The sequence below is a fragment of the Pantherophis guttatus genome, chromosome 2, assembly GCF_059756535.1.
Source record: "Pantherophis guttatus breed Tessera chromosome 2, ASM5975653v1, whole genome shotgun sequence".
NCBI classification, from domain to species: domain Eukaryota; kingdom Metazoa; phylum Chordata; class Lepidosauria; order Squamata; family Colubridae; genus Pantherophis; species Pantherophis guttatus.
In genome coordinates this window covers 279,749,900-279,768,578 of record NC_142064.1, presented here as the reverse complement: position 1 = coordinate 279,768,578, position 18,679 = coordinate 279,749,900, and the positions used below count along the sequence as shown (strand labels likewise).

At 45.1% G+C, this 18,679-nt stretch overlaps 1 pseudogene across 1 annotated transcript; it reads left to right on the top strand.

Annotated features, from left to right (window-relative positions):
- Nucleotides 1-6,904: 6,904 nt before the first annotated feature.
- Nucleotides 6,905-17,331, top strand: LOC117668100 (uncharacterized; annotated as a pseudogene). The gene is made up of 5 exons (XR_015731818.1): nt 6,905-7,406; nt 8,184-8,266; nt 9,664-9,790; nt 12,245-12,337; nt 15,132-17,331. The product of XR_015731818.1 is annotated as an uncharacterized LOC117668100 (transcript).
- Nucleotides 17,332-18,679: the final 1,348 nt, after the last annotated feature.

Here is an 18,679-nt window from a genome sequence, read left to right as displayed (position 1 = left end):
GCTAGCAGTGTGTGGTGGCAGCTAAAAAAGTGAATGCAATCCTAAATAATTAAATACAATCAAGATCAAGCGAGGTACTGATACCACTCTATAAAGCCTTAGTAATTCCACACCTAAAGTACTGCATCCAGTTTTGGTCACCACACTATAAAAAGATGTTGAGACTGTATAAAAAGTGCAAAGGAGAGCAACCAGGATATTAGGGGACTGGAGACTAAAACATGAAGAACCGTTACAGAAACTGGGCATGGCTAGTCTAGTGAAGAGAAGGACCAGGGGAGTCATGATAGCAGTCTTCCAATATTTGAGGTGCTGCCAAAGAGAGATCAAGCTATTTTCCAAGGCACCCAAAGGTCAGACAAGGAACAATGGATGGAAACTGATGGAGGAGATGAGGAACTTTCTGACAGTGAGAACAATCAACCCATGGAACAGAAGTTGCCTTGGGAGGTTGTGGGAGCTTCATCACTGGAAGCTTTCAAGAAGAGATTGGACTGCCATTTGTCAGAAATGGTGTAGGGTCTCCTGCTTGGGGAGGTTGGACTAGATGACCTACAAGGTACCTTCTAACTCCGTTCATTTATAATCTGTAACTTTGCTGCTCCGCATCACTTTCCCTTCCCTCCTCCCATCCTGGGCTTCGTCCCCTCCCTCTCTTCCCTGTTTCTCTGCCTGGGGCAAAGAAGCAATGGACTCGCTATGAAGCGAGTCTCTATGAAGATTCTCAGTCATCCAGGTTGTGGTTGTCCCAAAGATGCTTTTATCAAAAGGCAACTGGACTTTTTTTTTTCCTTGATGAGATTTTCTTTCTCATCCAAGAATTTTCTTCCGTACTGAACTGAAGAAGCTTTTTTTAACAAGTTTTTTAATTTTTTTACAAATATATCAAATCAATGCGTCAACAGTGTAGCACCTGGGTGTCTTACATTCTAATACAGTTAAAACTTGGGAGTTGGGTGGCATAGAAATGCGATAAATTAAATTAAAATGCGATAAATTAAAAACTAATAAAATTAATAATAATTATTACATTCATTCAACTTATATTTTTCTAATAATAATACACATTTATGTTATCTTGCAATCTATCATTATTCCATTGTTCCATCTTTCCTCTTGTTGTTACTTTTATTTTATTATATAAAAATGTATAGACTAATATTCCCCCTTCTCTTATTTCTATCACTTATTCTGGCTTTTAATCCTGTCATCCTTTATTAAAAGACTTTTTCTTTCTATCCTATCTAATTTCTAATCATGTCACCCACGTAAAAAGAAAAGAAAAAAGAGAGAGAGAAAAGGAAAAACAAATTAGAACAACAAAAAAGAGAAATCATCTATCCATCGTCTCTTGCCCGCTTCAACACTCTAGCTGCTATGCTTTTTTTGACTTTCCTCCCAAATTCATCTCTTGGCTTTTTATTTCTATCAAAATCTGCTTCTTGGCTATTCAATCTAAGTGTTTCTCCCACCTCTACTCTCTTCCACTGTCTAGTTCCCAAAACTGCCCAGGTCCCTGTCTCTCTTTCAAACAAATCTTCCAACTCTCTTAATACCTTTTCCCCCTGATTTAATTCATCAATCACTATTATTTCCATTGCTGTCTCCTCTTTGTCTTTTTACTTTGTTTCTTCTGCTGACTCCTCCCTTTCCTAGGCATCTTGTTCTTTACTCATCATCCCTCGCGTGGTATTTTCCATTTTTCCCATGATCTCCTTAAATGCTTTCTCCATGGTGTCCTTTGTGCTTTGAAAAAGTAACTCCATCTCCTTTGAAATTCCACCCATTTCTGCCTTGTAAAATATCTTGTTTTATGCACAGTTTGGCCTCTGACAATTGGAAGGCAAGAGTCTCATCAGGGATGGGGAACCTTGGTCCTTTTTTGACTTGTGGACTTCAACTCCCAAAATTCCGGTACAAAGGCTTTGAGAGATTTTTCCTTGTGTTACTTTTTCTGCAGAATAAAGTTTTTGCTTACAATCTTGTCTTCAATGTGTTCAGTTTGAGGCGTGGGCACATCTGGTAACGTGGCTGGAGCAGGAAAGGTAAGGAAAACCAAAAACAATTTTTGAGTCCAGAAGGATCTCTTTCCTTCTTTCAACCAGATATCAAGAGCAATTCTTGAGGAGGAAATGGGGAATATGCCAGGAACCCTCTCTTTGCAAACTTGAAGCAGGCTCAGTTAGGCTTGGATATATATAACTAGGAGGCAAATATTTTGTACAGGTAGTCCTCCAGTTACGACTGCAAGTGAGCCCCAAACATTTGTTGTTAAGAGAGACATTTGGTAAGTGAATTTTGCTCCATTTTGTGACCTTTCTTGTAAGTCGTTAAATGAATCACCACAATTGTTAAATTAGTAAAACGGTTGTTAAGTGAATCTGGTTTTCCCATTGACTTTGCTTGTGGGAAGATCACAAGAGGTGATCACATGTCCCCTGGACACTACAACGGTCATAAATGCGATTCAGTTCACAGTTGTCTCAATTTTGATCATGTGACCATGGGGATGCTGCAACGGTCGTAAGTGTGAAGAGGGGTCGTCAGTTCCTTTTTTCAGTGCCATTGAAAATTTGAACAGTTATTAAATGAACCTTATTGTTAGCCTCCAATCTTTCAATGCTTGCTTGTCGGCTGCCATGGTAACGGGGGGGGAGGGGGAAGTGCTAGTCGGGGAAGCGTGCTGGAGAGGAGTATGGAGAAATGAAACCGAATCTTAACTGCAGCCCTGTGCTTTTGAAGCTGCTATCTGCTGACATTCCAGATTGATGACACTGCTAGACGTGTGATTCCACCTGACCTCTGGAGGACCTTTGGATTGGATGATTTATGCTGGACAGTTGGGAGGGGATGCTTTCTATATGTGATTTTCACACCTATTGTTTCAGATTCTGCTTTTCTTGGCTGCATTCAGTTCAATTTCAGTAAAAGTACCTTTATCTATGGAAATGGAGTCGGGGGTCATTCTTTCCTGAAATCTGAAAGGAGGCACGCCTGACAAGTAGTAAGATGAGGACTACCTGTACTGTGTATTAGCAGTTTTTCTTGTGAACTCCATATACTTGTAAATGGGGGGATTACATCTTTCCTAGCTCAGGCCTTTTAAATAGTTATATATTAAATATTTCCTAGTTTAGATGTGTCCCTCCTGGTTGGTCTCAACCTCCCGAGAGGTTACACGAGGCTGGCTCCAGGCAGTAATTAATGCTTCATTGAGAGAGGGAATCTTCCCCTCTAGAGGCCTTGAAGAGGCCGTGGTGAGACCCCTCCTCAAGAAGCCTGCCTTGGATCTGGCTCTTTTAAGAACTATCGCCCAGTTTCTAACCTTCGCCTTATGGCGAAGGCAGTTGAAAGCACAGTGGTGCGTCAGCTCCCACAATTCCTGGATGAAGTGGATTACCTGGACCTGTTTCAGTCCAGCTTCAGGCCCGGTCACAGCACGGAAACGGCATTAGTCGCATTGATAGATGATCTCTGGCGTGCCCGGGATAGGGGTTACTCCTCTGATCTGGTCTTACTTGACCTCTCAGCGGCTTTTGATACCATCGACCATGGTATCTTACTGTGACGGCTAAGGGGGTTGGGAGTGGGAGGCACTGTTTTTCAGTGGTTCTCCTCCTACGTCTCAGGTTGTACACAGTTTGTGTTGGCAGGGGGGCAGAGGTCGACCCCTAGGCCCCTACCTTGTGGGGTGCCACAGAGGTCGGTTCTCTTGCCTCTCCTGTTCAACATATATATGAAGCCACTATGTGAGATCATCCGGGGATTCAGGGTGCGGTATCATCAATATGCTGATGATACCCAACTTTTCATCTCCACCCCGTATCACCCCAATGATGCCCTTGATGTGATGTCCCGGTGCTTGGAGGCCGTACGGGTCTGGATGGGGACGAACAGACTTAGACTGAATCCCGACAAGACTGAGTGGCTGTGGTTACCGGCACCCCGTTTTGTCCACTATGTTCCATCGCTATCCCTAGGGGGGGAGGTGTTGACCCCCTCAGAGAAGGTACGCAATTTGGGAGTCTTCCTAGACCCACGGCTTAGCTTGGAAGATCATTTGACTGCCGTAGCCAGGGGGACCTTTGTCCAGGTGCACCTGGTTCGCCAATTGCGCCCCTTTCTGGACCGAGATGCGTTACTCACAGTTGCTCATGCCCTCATCACCTCTCGTTTGGACTACTACAATGCACTTTACATGGGGCTGCCCTTGAGGAGCACTCAGAGACTTCAACTGGTGCAGAATGCGGCCCCACGGGTTGTCATGGGGGTACCTCAGTATTCCCATGTCACACCACTCCTTCGCGGTCTGCATTGGCTCCCGGTTGTCTTCCGAGTGCAATTCAAGGTGCTGGTGATCACATTTAAAGCCCTACGTGGCCTAGGACCAGAGTACTTGCGAGACCTCCTCCTGCCACCAGTAGTCTTCCATCGCCCGGTTCACTCCCACAGAGTTGGCCTCCTCAGGGTACCTTCGGCTAGAAAATGTCGACTGGTGACCCCTAGGGGGAGAACCTTCTCTGTGGGAACTCCTACCCTCTGGAATACGTTACCCCTGGAGCTCTGGATAATCCCCGACCTCCAAACTTTCTGCCGGGCCTTGAAGTCCTGGCTCTTCCAACGGGCGGGCATTTATTGGGATAAAATCAAAAGAAAGTTTTTATCGTTTTTCCCCCTCTTGTATCTTTATTCTCCTCTTTTAGGGGAAGACATTTTGGACTGAATGGTGGTTGTCTCCATCTTAAAATCATATTGCTCTCAGACACGCCCCATCAACACTTCAAACACATGTTGTCCTCAACTTACAACCACTGTTCGGCCCAAAAGTTCTATGGATAAGGCAGCCTCCTTTTCCTGCCTACTCCAGTTTTCTTCCAGAAGGGTGATTCCCTTCTAAATTGGCTGCTTCCCATCACCCTTCCCTCCTCCCATCACTGGGCTTAGTTTCCTCCCTCTCTCCTCTGTTCCTCTGGCTGCCTTAGAGTTGAACTAGACGACCTCCAAGGTCCCTCCCAGCTCTGTTATTCTGTTAATGGATGATTTCTTCTAACTTGTAAATGGTGAGGAGGTGGAGAGGGTTGGTCGTTTTAAATTTCTGGGCATTTATATCTCGAAGGACCTCTCATGGACTATGAATGTTAACATGCTTGTGAAGAAGGCACAGAAGAGGCTGTACTTCCTGAGAATGCTCAGGAAGATAAATCTATCTCAGCATCTACTTCTGTCCTACTCTCACAGAACCATTGAGTGTCCTGACATACAGCATTCTTGCATGGTATGGGAGCAGCTCTGTAACGGACAAAAAAACTCTACAGAGAATCATTAAAACTGCCCAGAATATCATCAGGCTCCAGCTACCAGCCCTGGATGACATCTTCGAATCTCGCTGTTTGAGGAAGTTGCATAACATTCTCAGAGACTCTTCCCATCCTGCTTACAATCTTTTTGGACTGTTGCCTTCTGGCAGAAGATACAGAACAATTAAAACTCGGACTACACATTTTCTGAATAGTTTTTATCCCAGAGCTATAATTGCACTCAACAATGAACGAAAGGGCCACCATCAGTGAGCTGTTGGACAGCATTACTTGGTCTGTTGTGTGGATGTTTGGGTGGTTTAAGGGTGGGGAATTTGTGGTGGGTGAGGGTGTATTTCAGGATTGTTATGTGTGTTGGACCTGGTCTTGGGTGTTAAGTGAATTTTGTTGTATGGGCATACTGTGTATACATGTACAATGACAACGTGATGATGATGATGATGATGATTTATTTTATTCATTAAACATGAAACTCAGTCAACTGAACATTCAAAAATGCATCACAAATACCATTGACTGGTGCTAATGATATGGGTTGCTGCCAGTGTCCTAGGTATCAAACAAGAACCTTCTTAAGATGTATGATGTTCCAAGTAGCGCAGTTTTTTGCAGTTCTGCTGGTGTTATTGCAGGAAGCTGCAATTTGTTGATGTATCTTATAAAATTCTTGGACAGGGTACCTAGTGTCCCAATAACTATGGGTATCACTGTTACATGTTTCATCCATAGCCATGTAGTTTCGATGACCAGGTCACGATATTTCATAATTTTTTCCAGTTCTTTTTCTTCGACTCTGGCATCTCCTGGTACCGCAATGTCAATAGACAGCATACTAAAAAGCAGAGACATCACTCTGCCAACAAAACTGTATATAGTCAAGGCTATGGTTTTCCCAGTTGCAATGTATGACTGTGAAAGTTGGACCATAAGAAAGGCTGAGCGCCAAAGACGTGAGCTTAAATGGACTCTGGGGGATGGTAGAGGTCAGGAAGGCCTGCAGGAAAGTTGTCCATAGGGTCGCGATGAGTTGGACACGACTTCGCAACTAACAACAATTTGTAAGGCAGCCATTGATTATTTGTTATTATGGCACAATCATGTATGTTAGTCATTTAAGGGAATAGGTTGTAATTTGAGGACTATGCTAAGTGGATAAGAGAGGCTCCTTTTCCTGCCAAACCCAGCTTTCTGTGGAAAGAGCAATTCCCTTCTAACTTTGCTGCTCCGCATCCCCTTCCCTCCCCCCATCCCTGGGCTTTGTCCCTTCCCACTCCCCAGTTTCTCTGACTCCCTCGAGGTTGGGCTAGAAGACCTCCAAGGTCCTTCACACCTATTATTCCGTTAAAGGGCGATTCCCTCCTAACTTGCTGCTCCGCATCCTCTTCCCTTTCCTCCTCTCATCCCTGGGCGTCGTCCCCTCCCTCTCGCCCCTCTTTCTCTGACTGCCTGGGGCAAAGAAGCTCTGGACTCGCTGCACAGCTGACCATCCCACGCGGGACCGATTCTCCCGTGGAAGAAGGTAGTGAGCAGGCAGGGTGACCCCCGAGTGGGCGGCGCTCTCCGCTCTTTACAGAATGGGACGGGGAGGGGCGGGGCTATAAGAGCTTCCAGCTTGGGATCTGCAAACTCCTGGCTGGGGTCGTTCCGGGAAGGGGGATCCAGGTGCATGACCGGGAAGGAAGGAAACGTGGCCGGCGGCGATCGCGGATCCTTTCCTGCGCGCATCTATTGGGAAGCGGAGTCCGGGCGAAGAAGGGAGCCGCCCCTTTCCTATTGAGCGCCATGTAAAAAGCTCCCTCCCTCCCTGGGAAATCCTCAGACAGGAGACCATTCAATGCAGCTTCTTCGGGGGCTGCTAAAATCGCTACAGCAGTCCCCATTTTCTCCTTGGGGAGATTATTATTATTATTTTGCTGTCTCTTCCTGATCGTTTCCCGTCCTTTTCCTTTTCTCTGGGGCCGTTTCAGATCCAGGAGGCTTGGAGTTCAATGGCTGCGAAACCGGCGGGGAGAAAAGGGGGCGATCCCTCCCAGGAGCCCTTGTTTCGGGGAGTTGTTCAAGAGGAGCCGCCTCCGGAGGGAGCATCGGGTAAAGGCTCCTTCTGATGCCCTTTAATCTCTTTGCTCTCGTTGCTTTCATCCCTTCAATTCGTTTCCATTCTTCAATTTAACTGCGTTTTTGAAGTCTTGGGTGCATTTAAAAAGCCTTTAGTGCATTTAAAAAGGTATCGGCCTTTTCCTGTGGGCCACTGTTTCTCAACCTTAGCAACTTTGTGATATGTGGATTTCAACTCCCAGAATTTCCCATGTGTGTTGAAGTCCACATATTTTACAGCTCCCAAGATTGGGAAAGGTTGCTGTAGGCCAGGGGTGGGGAACTAGGGCCCTTTTAGGACTGGTGGACTTCAACTCCCAGAATTCCTCAGCCAGCTGTGTCAGGAATTCTGGGAGTTGAAGTCCACCTGTCATAAAAGGATCATACTTCCTCACTTCTGCCGTAGGCTATTCCAAAAGGCAAGTCCCAGCTGTGAAAAACGGAGCTTTTGTAGTCTTCCTCTATCATCTGATAAGGGAAAGTGAACATCATAGGAACATAGAATAAGAATTGGTCCTTTAATGCATACATCCATGGCTGAGAGAGCTTCCTCTGAATCCAATTCCCTGGTCCTTCCACACCTTTCAGTTTTCCTCTCACCCAGGCTGAGCTTCTATGTATTGTTCTTGTGGCTGCCAGGCACTCACATTAAGTGCTTCCCAAGTTAGCCTAGAAATACGCTAAAATCAGCTTTTTGCATTGTATGCTCAAGAATATCATTAGGCTGTTTGATAGCAAATTATTCCTTTGCTGTTTTGTTTTCACTCCTAGACACTCTCATGGCCTCGTCTTCATCTCCTGGAACCTCAGTTCTTTGTAGCGGAGGATTAGCAGCGGTTGAGCTTCCAACACAGGTAGGAGGATTTTCCTCTCCCCAGATGTGCCAATCTCCCAATAACAGAACAACATAATTGGAAGGGATCTTCGTGATCTAGTAAAACCCTGTTTCAAGCAGGAGACTCTATACTAGTGATGGCTAACCTTCTTGGCACCGACTGCCCAAAGCATGTGCACATCCCTCGTTCACCTGCCCTGCCCCCCCTCCTGTGCATGCGCCTGGTCCCCTGTATGCGCCCCTCCCCGTCCGTGCATGCGCAGCAGAGAGCTGAAGACCAGCTGGCCGGCAGGAGGCGTGTGCACATGCACAGTAGAGCTAGGGTGGGGTTGACGGTTGGTGTGGCTGCAGAGAGGGCTGTGTGTCACCTATGGCATATGTGCCATAGGTTTGCCATCACGGCCCTATACAGTGGTGGGTTTCAAATTTTTTTACTACCGGTTCTGTGGGTGTGTCTTGGTGGGCATGGCATGGCTTGGTGGGCGTGGCAGGGAAAGGATGCTGTAAAATCTCCATTCCCACCCTTCTCCAGGGGAAGGTTACTGTAAAATCCCCATTTCCTCCCAATCAGCTGGGATTCGGGAGGCAGAAAATAGATGGGGGTGGGGCCAGTCAGAATTTTTACTATGGGTTCTCTGAACTACTCAAAATGTCTGCTCCCGGTTCTCCAGAACAGGTCAGAACCTGTTGAAACCCACCTCTGGCCCTATAACATTTCAGACAAGTGGTGTCCAATCTCTCCTTAAAAACCTCCAGCCCACAACCTCTGAAGGAAAACCGTTTTTCATACGATTTAGTCTCAAAGCATTTAATCCTTAATTGCTCTTTGCACTTTTTCCAAAGCCTCCACATCGTATTCCAGGTGTGGTCTTTACTCAGGTGTTTTTAAAGCAGTGCAGATGAAAGCCCAAAGTAAAAAGTAAAGTCCAAACTTGACTTTTGTAGACAGCGCAGCAGCTGTCCAGATAAAGTTGGAGACACTGACATAGACTTGTAAACTTTTATATAAATATAAATCTGTTTAACCTACCAATTTACAGCAGTCTTTGTAATCATCAAGAAAAGGACGAGCATAAGATAATCAGGAACATCCTGAGGTAAATCTAAAACACAGAAGGGAAAAAGGAGGGAAAAAAGGGAAACGCCCCCTTTATACTTACAGCAACCAATCATAGCGTAGATTGCATCATGCATGAGTTAGCCCTCTCTAACTAATCAATTTCAATTGTGTTGCGGCCTATTTGTACATTTTACTGTTCCAGCTACTAAATTCAATATCATAACATTATTGTTTACCCTACTTGGAAGCTGTAGAGGTTTTTCATTAACAAGTAGACTCAAATGTAATTCATTGAAGTGTTCATTGTTAGGAATATTCATGGAATATGTTGTGTTTTTTTTCCCTCCCTGTGTCAGAATTTGGTATCATTTGAGGATGTAGCTGTGTTTTTCTCCATGGAGGAGTGGGCCCTGCTGGATTTAGAGCAAAAAGCCCTGTACCGAGAGGTCATGCTGGAAAACAAGAGGAACATGGCCTCCTTAGGTAAGGGATTCTGTTAAGATATTGTAGTGCAAAATATTTTTTAAAAAATTAATGCACGTGAAGTCCTGCAGCATTGGAGATTTTTTGTTTTGGGTGCTGTATTTTTCTCTAAACTGCTGATTTTCAAATTTGCAAGCTATTTATTTGAAGTTTTCATCCTTTTCTATGAAGCCTGGCTTTTGTTCAGAAATGGACAGTTTGGAGAGTGTGGCCTTCACAATCTACTCGCTCCCATTTGTTAAGAATCTGTTCCAATCCTGCACATGCTGTGCATGAAGGGAAAAAAATAACCAAGTGGAACAGGTTAAGAACAAAGATGGAATATATAAGCCCAAGTTTAATACAGTACTGTAAATGAGAGACTTTCAGATTCTGTGCATTATATTCAGTGGTGGGATTAAAATTTTTTAACAACCAGTTCTGTAGGCGTGGCTTATTGGGGTGTGTGTGGCTTGGTGGTCATGTGACCAGGTGGGCATGACTACGTGCATAGGGACTACTCAGAGGGCTGAAAAAAGTGAATTATGACTGGTCCTCATGCTTTTGACCGGTCATCGAATTTACGACCATCCTCACATTTATGCCCATTGCAGCATTCTTAACAACCATGACACTCATTTCACAACTGCAGTGCTTCTCTTCATCACGATGACAAGATAGGGCACAAAAACGTAAAATGTGAGGACAGTCGTAAGTGCGAGGACCGGTCAAAAACCACTTTTTCAGCCCTTTGAGTAGTTCCTATGCACATAGGACTACCCAGAAGGCTGAAAAAAGTGATTTCTTACCAGTCCTCACACTTTTGACAGGTCTTCACACTTTTGACCGGTCCTCACACTTACGACCAGTCATTTATGCCCGTTGCAGGATTGTTAACAACTGTCACTCATTTCACAACTGCGGTGCTTCATGTGTGCTTCTCCTCGCCTGGCCTCTTGTGACCGTAGGGATGCTGCAACAGTCATAAACGTGAAAAACTGTCATAAGTCACTTTTTTCAGTGCCATTGTAACTTTGAATGGTCACTAAATGAACTGTTGTAAATTAAGGATTACCTGTACAAAAATACAAAAAGCTTCTTTGCTTGCAAAAAGCTGCCTTAAATACCAATCATTAGATTAGAAATATCTACAAGCTGGAGTTACAAATCAGGCAGGGTGCCAGAGCACCTTGAGGAATTAAAATAGTTAAACTGCAATGATAACTATCAGCAGCCAACTCTTGCTCATAAAGTGAAACCCTTTAGCAGAGACAACATTTAAGCTCTCCAGAAAGAGCACACCCAGGAGAAGCAATCCTTAGATCCATTTGCACCACTTAAACATACAAGCTGGTCTCACTCACCTCATAAAATATCCTAAGGAAATAATCCAGATTTAAAGAAAGATCACATGCCCCCCAGAAAAGTAGTAAAAAAATCAGTGTCAGTCTTGCATCCTGCCTCTTGGAAGTACACCCCAAAACGACAGTGCCAAGAACCACTAAAACAGTGAAAGAAGACCCCCCTCTACAGATAGAAAAAGCACTTGAGATAAGCCTAACTGCAAAGAAAGCAATTAAAATGTAGCAAAAGAGCAAATACAGTAGTTGTTGTTTATTAAACCAATTACCAGAACAAATAGATGCAGGAAGTAGCCAGATTTCTGAAGCTGCTTCTTTTCAGGAACAGAGATTAACATTTTCTCTTCCAAACAAAGCTGAATAGGGAAAATTATCCCATCAATAAACACAGGATTAAACATCACCATGCACAGAATTAAACTTCACTAAAAAACCAATTTTAGACCAGAAGTCAGAAAGGGTATGTAAACTCATGTTTGAATGTCAATCTTTCTAGCTAGCCAAGGAGCATTGCTGAATGTCACTCATCTTAGTTCCTTGTCATTAAAAGCTTCTGCTTCGTTATTCAATTATTTCTTCGAAGTGCTGATCATTGCACCCTGGCTGGAAGAACTCCAACAGGGGAGTATTTCCTCCCAACAGCAGTGTAAAAAGCTTAAAACAACCCTTCCTCTTTAAAAAAGTCAAGCAAAAAACAAAAACAAAAAAACCTGGAGAAGCTCTGGAGGTGACACTAAGTCTAGGAGTAATGTAATAAGAGTTAATGGAGAGGCAGTTTTTGTAAGCAGGATAATAAAGATTAGGCTAGAAACAACACCAGAATCATGTAATTCCTTATAGGATTAACCCTGTAAAGTGGAAAAAACCAAAGGAGATTTCTTCTAACAACCTGTTCTCCGAACTATTTAGAAAGTTAACAACCGGTTATAGTGAACCAGTAGAATCCCACCTCTGACTATATTGCTGCTAGCAGCGACCATTGCTATGCATTTGTCAAAGGAAAGAAATGATTGACAGAGAAGGAAAAGACATTCCTGCACTATAGTACTTCATTCCCCCACCTTACTAAATGATCTTACTAAACAGCTCTGAGCCAGTCTCTATCTCTCTACAGGACAAGATACTGTACTTTTCCATCAACTCTTTCTTAGGCTAGAAGTGTCTTCCCAAAGAAAGCGACTAAGCTCTGCTCCAGCTCAATATGGAGGTAAGTTACAAAGGAGAAGTATCAATTTGGACCTGAAAATGAAAAGAATTAAAGCTCATGAGGAGGGGAAGAAGGTTAGGGTTAGGGTTAGGGTTGCAATCCTGGGTAACTCTGAAGGTTCGGAATGGACCCTTTTTCACGAAAGGCAGGAAAATGGGGAGGGGGATTTTCCTAGCTGTTATCCATTCCTCAAGCTCAGCACAGACTGAGGGAAGAATGGTAGGCAGGAAAATCCCCCTCCCCATTTTGCTGCTGTTTGCGAAAAAAGCTCCATTCCGAGCCTTCAGCGTTGCAATCCTGGGATACGCTGAAGGTTCGGAATGGAGCCTTTTTCGCGAAAGGCAGGAAAATGGGGAGGAGGATTTCCTTACCTGTCATCCATTCCTCAAGCACAGCACAGACTGAAGGAAGAATGGTAGGCAGGAAAATCCCCCTCTCCACTTTGCTGCCGTTCGCAAAAAAAGCTCCGTTCTGAACCTTCAGCGTTGCAATCCTGGGATATGCTGAAGGCTCTGAATGCCTCTGCTTCAGCGCAGAATGACTTTCGCCCATCTCTTTCTGGGTGCGGTACTTCTGCCTGTTGGGCCACTTCCCGGAGCTAGTAGCTCTGCAGCCAGCCACTTTGCTTTTTCCCTCTTTTTCCTCATGGGAGGCTTGCATGATAGCACCAGTAGAAGGTGGAAGCAGAGGCATGGGGGAGGCAGAGGCGATCCCAATGCACCAGCCCCTTCATCCCACTGTCCCTTGGCTTGCCTGCAGCCGCATGGAAAAAGCATCAGCACTGTCTGGATTGCCTGCCTCCCCTATGCCGGTGCTGGTGCCGGTGCTGCTGTGCAAGCCTCCTCTGAGCCTCCCAAAAAGAGGGAAAAAGCAAAGCAGCTGGCCGCGGAGCTGCCAGCTTCCAGGAAGTGGCCCAACAAGCAGAAGCGCTGTGCCCAGAAAGAGAAGGGCAAGAGGGGCCAGTGGGCTGCAGAGGCGAAGGCAAGTTTTGGGCCTGCAGCGGTGCTCCAGGACAGAGGATGGATGTTCCAGGGCTGCACATGCAGTGCTGCCACTACACGTGCAGCCCAACACCTCTCGACCCCAGCGCAGCAGCTGCATCTCCTCCAAGGGCCGCCCACCCACCTGCTGGCCAGGCTGAGCCGGAAGTGGCATGTCTCCCATCAAGGGCTGGATGTGGGACTGGACCTCGGAAGGCAAGCGGGCATGGGGGATCGCTGGGAAGGCCACGTAGAAGGCAGGCAAGCATGGCAGTGCCATGGGGAAGGGAGTTGGCTGTTAGCCCCTTTCAATGTGGCCGGGTGGTGCCGACATGCTTGTTTGCCTGTCTTCCATGTGGCCTTCCCGGCAGTCCCTGTGGCCAGCTTGCGAAGGCAGGCAAGCGCCTGGGTGGGCAGGGGTGGGGCCAACCAAGGGTTCACACGCACTTGGACCCTCTGCACATGCACAAAACCTGTGCATGTGCAGAGGCTCAAAACACAGGTTACGTCCTGGTTAAAACCAGGAAGTAATGACGTCTGGACGGATGGGTAGAATCTCATGCTGCTGCCGCTACCAGTTCTCTGAACTGTGTGCTGCTGTCGCTACCGGTTCAGCTGAACCAGTCCGAACCGGTACCATTTCACCCCTGGTGTATAGCTTTTATATAGTTTTTATCCTTTTAATATCATAAGGCATCAAGGGTTTCCCTATGGCAAGCTGGAGGCCAATAAATTTAATGAATATGTCAGGGTATGATGATTTAATAGCTGTAAGCTTATGAGAGGTTGTAAGCAAAGGCAACCTGAAGCTGATGCAATGGGACTGAGGCAGCAGGGTTACTGCCACTTTAAGAAGTTGGGTAAGAAGCTGCCTATATAAGGGAAGCCATTAGAGGGCGTTCCCTTTCCCTCACGTCTTCTCATGTTCTCTCTCCTAGTGTATCTCATTGCTCTTCTTGTGTCCGTAGCATGTATACGTCTGTAAATATTTAGTTGTTTATAAACCACTGTTAATTATCTAAAGGCTCTGTGTGCTGTGTGCTGTGTTTTGCTCCTGGGTTTATCTCATAATACTAGTCACTCTGGTTTGTCACTCTGCAAATTCTGACAGAATGAATGAATGAATGAATGAATAAATATAGGCCTCTTTTAAGTGTCCCTTCTGCTTCATTGGAAGTAAATCTGAAGCAATAGATCTGATGCTTCTCACCCCATAAGTTTTAAATGATCTTATCCAAAATTTTCACGTTTTCATTTTGTACCATTGAGGACAAGAGAGAGCCAAAGGTCAAATCTTATATCAACTAACTACCAAGCATAGCACCATGTCTCAGGGTTTCAAGTAACAGACCCAAAACAATCAAAACGCTGAGGCTTGATGATTCCTCAAAGTATAGATTGGTGAAAACCCAACTCTGAAGGTCCTGAGTTTTTCCCCACCCAATTCAAAATCCAAAGTTCTTCCCTCCACAGTATACTCATCCATCACATGGTCCAATCAGGTCAGAGTCCAGTTGTTTTCCTCCCGTGCCTCAGCAAGTGCTGATTAGAACGTCCTTGGTTCCCAGGGGAAAGAATTCTATTTTGGCTACACATGCCCAGCTATCTCTACTCCCCCCTTCCATTCCCATAGCTCTACCCAGCCTCTCTGTGGCAACCCTGAACATGATCCAAAATGGTTTCAGGTTTGACACCATCTTTAGAACAAATGGGATTTGGGAAGAAGGTTGATACTGTTCAAACACAGTAACAGTGCTTGATCCCTTTTGCACTTATGTTTGTGTTAACTTTTCTTTTTTTTCTGTTGCAAGCAGGTGACGGATGGGAGATGGAGGATTCTGGCCAAGAGGCAGCAACACGTTTGCCAAAAGACAAAAAGGAAGTTGCAGAAAAGATGCATGGACAGCAAAGTTCTGAGGAAAAGCAGTTAACGGGGGAGCTGGAGAATTGCTCTACTTTACCTTGTCCAGATACCAATGTCTTATTGGACGGAGATGATTGCCAAGAAAAAGGAGAGTGTTCAAGGTGTGGGAAAACACTCAGAGATGAATTGGGATTATGTGACTGTTGCGAAAGCCCTGCTGGAGAGAAACAAGATGAAAGCAGGCAACACCCCAGAAGGAGCCTTCCTCCTCTTTTACATGAAAGCATACAAGAAGGAGGGAAAATGTACAAATGTACGGAGTGTGCAGAAAGCTTTGGAACAAGCTGCTGTCTTGCATCACATAAAAAAATTCACAAAGCAGAGGATCCGCATAAATGTTTGGAGTGTGGAAAGACCTTCAGTCAGAAAAGTCCTCCTAATTCACATAAGAAGGTCCATGGAGAGAGCAAGCAGCATCAATGCATTCATAGGGGAAACAGCTTCAGAAACAGCACCTCCCTTGCTTCCCATCAAAGCATCCACAGAGAGGAGAAGTTGTATCAACACACAGAGGGTAGAACAAGGTTTACTTGGAGCAAGGAACTGAATTCCTGGAAAAAAAGCCCCACTGGGAATACTTCATGTAAATGCCTGGAATGTGGGAAAAGCTTCCGCACTGCAAGTGATCTCACTTACTATAATAGGATCCATACAGGGGAAAAACCATATCATTGCACGGTGTGTGGGAAGAGTTTCACCCAAAAAGGCCATTTCAATTTACACAAGAGGGTCCACACAGGAGAGAATCCATATCATTGCACAGAGTGTGGGAAATGCTTCAGGACCTCCAGTGCCCTTATTTGCCATAAGAGGATTCACACAGGGGAAAAACCCTATGAATGTTTAGAATGTGGAAAAAGTTTTCGTGGAAGTGGTGCTCTAACCATACATAATAGGATACATAAAGGGGAGAAACCCTTTCAATGCCTGCAATGTGGAAAGAGCTTCATTCAAAAAGGTCACCTTAAGTCACACGAGAGGATCCACACAGGAGAAAAACCATTTCAATGCATGGAGTGTGGAAAGAGTTTCCATTTCTCAGCAAGCCTTACTGCCCATCACAGAATCCACACGGGGGAGAAGCCCTTTCAGTGCCTGCAGTGTGGAAAGCGCTTTGCCCGTTCTGATAGCCTTCATGCCCACGAACGGACCCACACTGGGGAGAAACCGTACAAATGCCTAGAGTGTGGAAAGAGCTTCTGTAGATCCAGCATCTTAACTTCCCATAAAAGTATCCACAGTGGAGAGAAACCACATCAATGCACTGAGTGTGGGAAGCGCTTCACTGAAACAAGACACCTTAATATCCATAAAAGGACCCATACAGGAGAGAAACCGTACAAATGCCTGGAGTGTGGAAAGAGCTTCTCTAGATCCAGCACCTTAACTTCCCATAAAAGTATCCACAGTGGAGAGAAGCCGTATAAATGCACAGAGTGTGAAAAATGCTTCAAAACCTCCAGTGCCCTTACTCAGCATAAAAGGATCCACACAGGGGAGAAACCCTATGAATGCTTGGAGTGTGGAAAAAGCTTCAACAGACGTGATACTCTAACCATACATAACAGGATACATAAAGGGGAGAAACCTTATAAATGTCTGTATTGCGGAAAGAGCTTCAGTCAAAAAGGTCAACTTAAGTCACATGAGAGGATGCACACGGGGGAAAAACCATTTCAATGCATGGAGTGTGGAAAGAGCTTCCATTTCTCAGCAAGCCTTACTGCCCATCACAGAATCCACACGGGGGAAAAGCCCTTTCAATGCCTGCAGTGTGGAAAGGGCTTTGCCCGTTTTGATAGCTTTCATGTCCATGAACGGACCCACACTGGAGAAACCATACAAATGCCTGGAGTGTGGAAAGAGCTTCCGTAAATCCAGCCACCTAACTTCTTATAAAAGTATCCACAGTGGAGAAAAACCACATCAATGCACCAAGAGTTAGAAGTGTTTCAGGAAGCCAAGTAGTCTTACTCTCTCCATAAAAGGACCCACATGGGTGAAAAGCCTTAAAAGTGCATTGCATGTGACAAATGCTTTAGCAGCATGTGGTCCCTCACTCGCCACAAAAGGCTCCTTACTGGCGAGAAACCATACAAACACCGCACATGTGGAAAGAGCTTTAATGCAAAAAATAGCTATATCGTACATAGCAGAACCCACATTGGGGAGAAACCATATCAGTGTCAGGAATGTGGAAAACCCTTCAGTGATTCTCAAGAATTGAAAATTCATAAAAGGATTCACACGGGGAGAAACCATATAAGTGTATGGAGTGTGTGATGAGTTTCAGAAGAAGTGGTTTCATTTGTATCCACAAGAGGATCATCACGGGGGAGAAACCATACACATGTAATGAGTGCAGAAAAAGCTTTAATCAAAATCATTCACTCGAGAACCATAGAAAGCTTCACTCAGGGAAGAAACCCTATAAATGCCTGGAATGTGGAAAATGCTATAGTGAGAGTGACCAGCTTACCTCCCGCAATAGGATCCACACAGGAGAAAAAATGTTTAAATCAGTGGTTCTCAACCTGTGGGTCGCGACCCCTTTGGGGGTCGAACAACCCTTTCACAGGGGTCGCCTAAGACCATCAGAAAACACATATTTTCAGTGGTTTTAGGAATAATTTTATGGTTGGGGGTCACCACAACATGAGGAACTGTATTAAAGGGTCGCAGCATTAGGAAGGTTGAGAACCACTGGTTTAAATGGACTGACAGTGGAAAGAGTTTCCGACTCAGCGGCAATCTTACACTCCCTAAAAGAATCCACACTGGGGAGATGCTGTATCAGTATGTGGGGTGTAGAAAGAAATTCACAAACTGTAGTGACTTTAATGGACATAAGAAGATGCACAGCAGAAAAAGACGTTAATTGGTTTGTGCTAATTTTCAAAATTTGCTTCATGCCCAGGAAAATCTGTAAAAATGCAAGGTGTATGGGAAAGGGTTCCAAAGCAGTAGAAGGTTTTTGATCCATTAAAAAAAAAGAGTTTTCTTTTATATCTAGGAATTAACTTTTGGATACTGTGTTTTCCCTAAAATAAGACCCGGTCTTATATTTTTTGGGGCTCCAAAATAAACACTAGGGTTTATTTTGGGGGAAACGTGATTCCAGGATGATCAGCTCAGCTGGATGCCACGCCCCCCCTCCCCCCCAGTGTAGACAGAATAGGCGGGGACCGACAGTATCCAGCAGCAGCTGCAGCCCTCCATTCCTTTGGTCAGCACACTGCAGCTTGTCTTCACATGGCAGCATCAGCAGCAGATGGAGGTAGAGGCATTGGGTGGACGGCAGGTGATCCCAGCACACCGCGCAGGTTGCAGGCAAACCAAGAGACCCGATGATGAACCTGCGGCCGCTCGCCTACTCTATCCCAACGACACTCAGCTTTATTATAGCCTGTGCGTCGCATCTGGATTGCTTGCATCCCC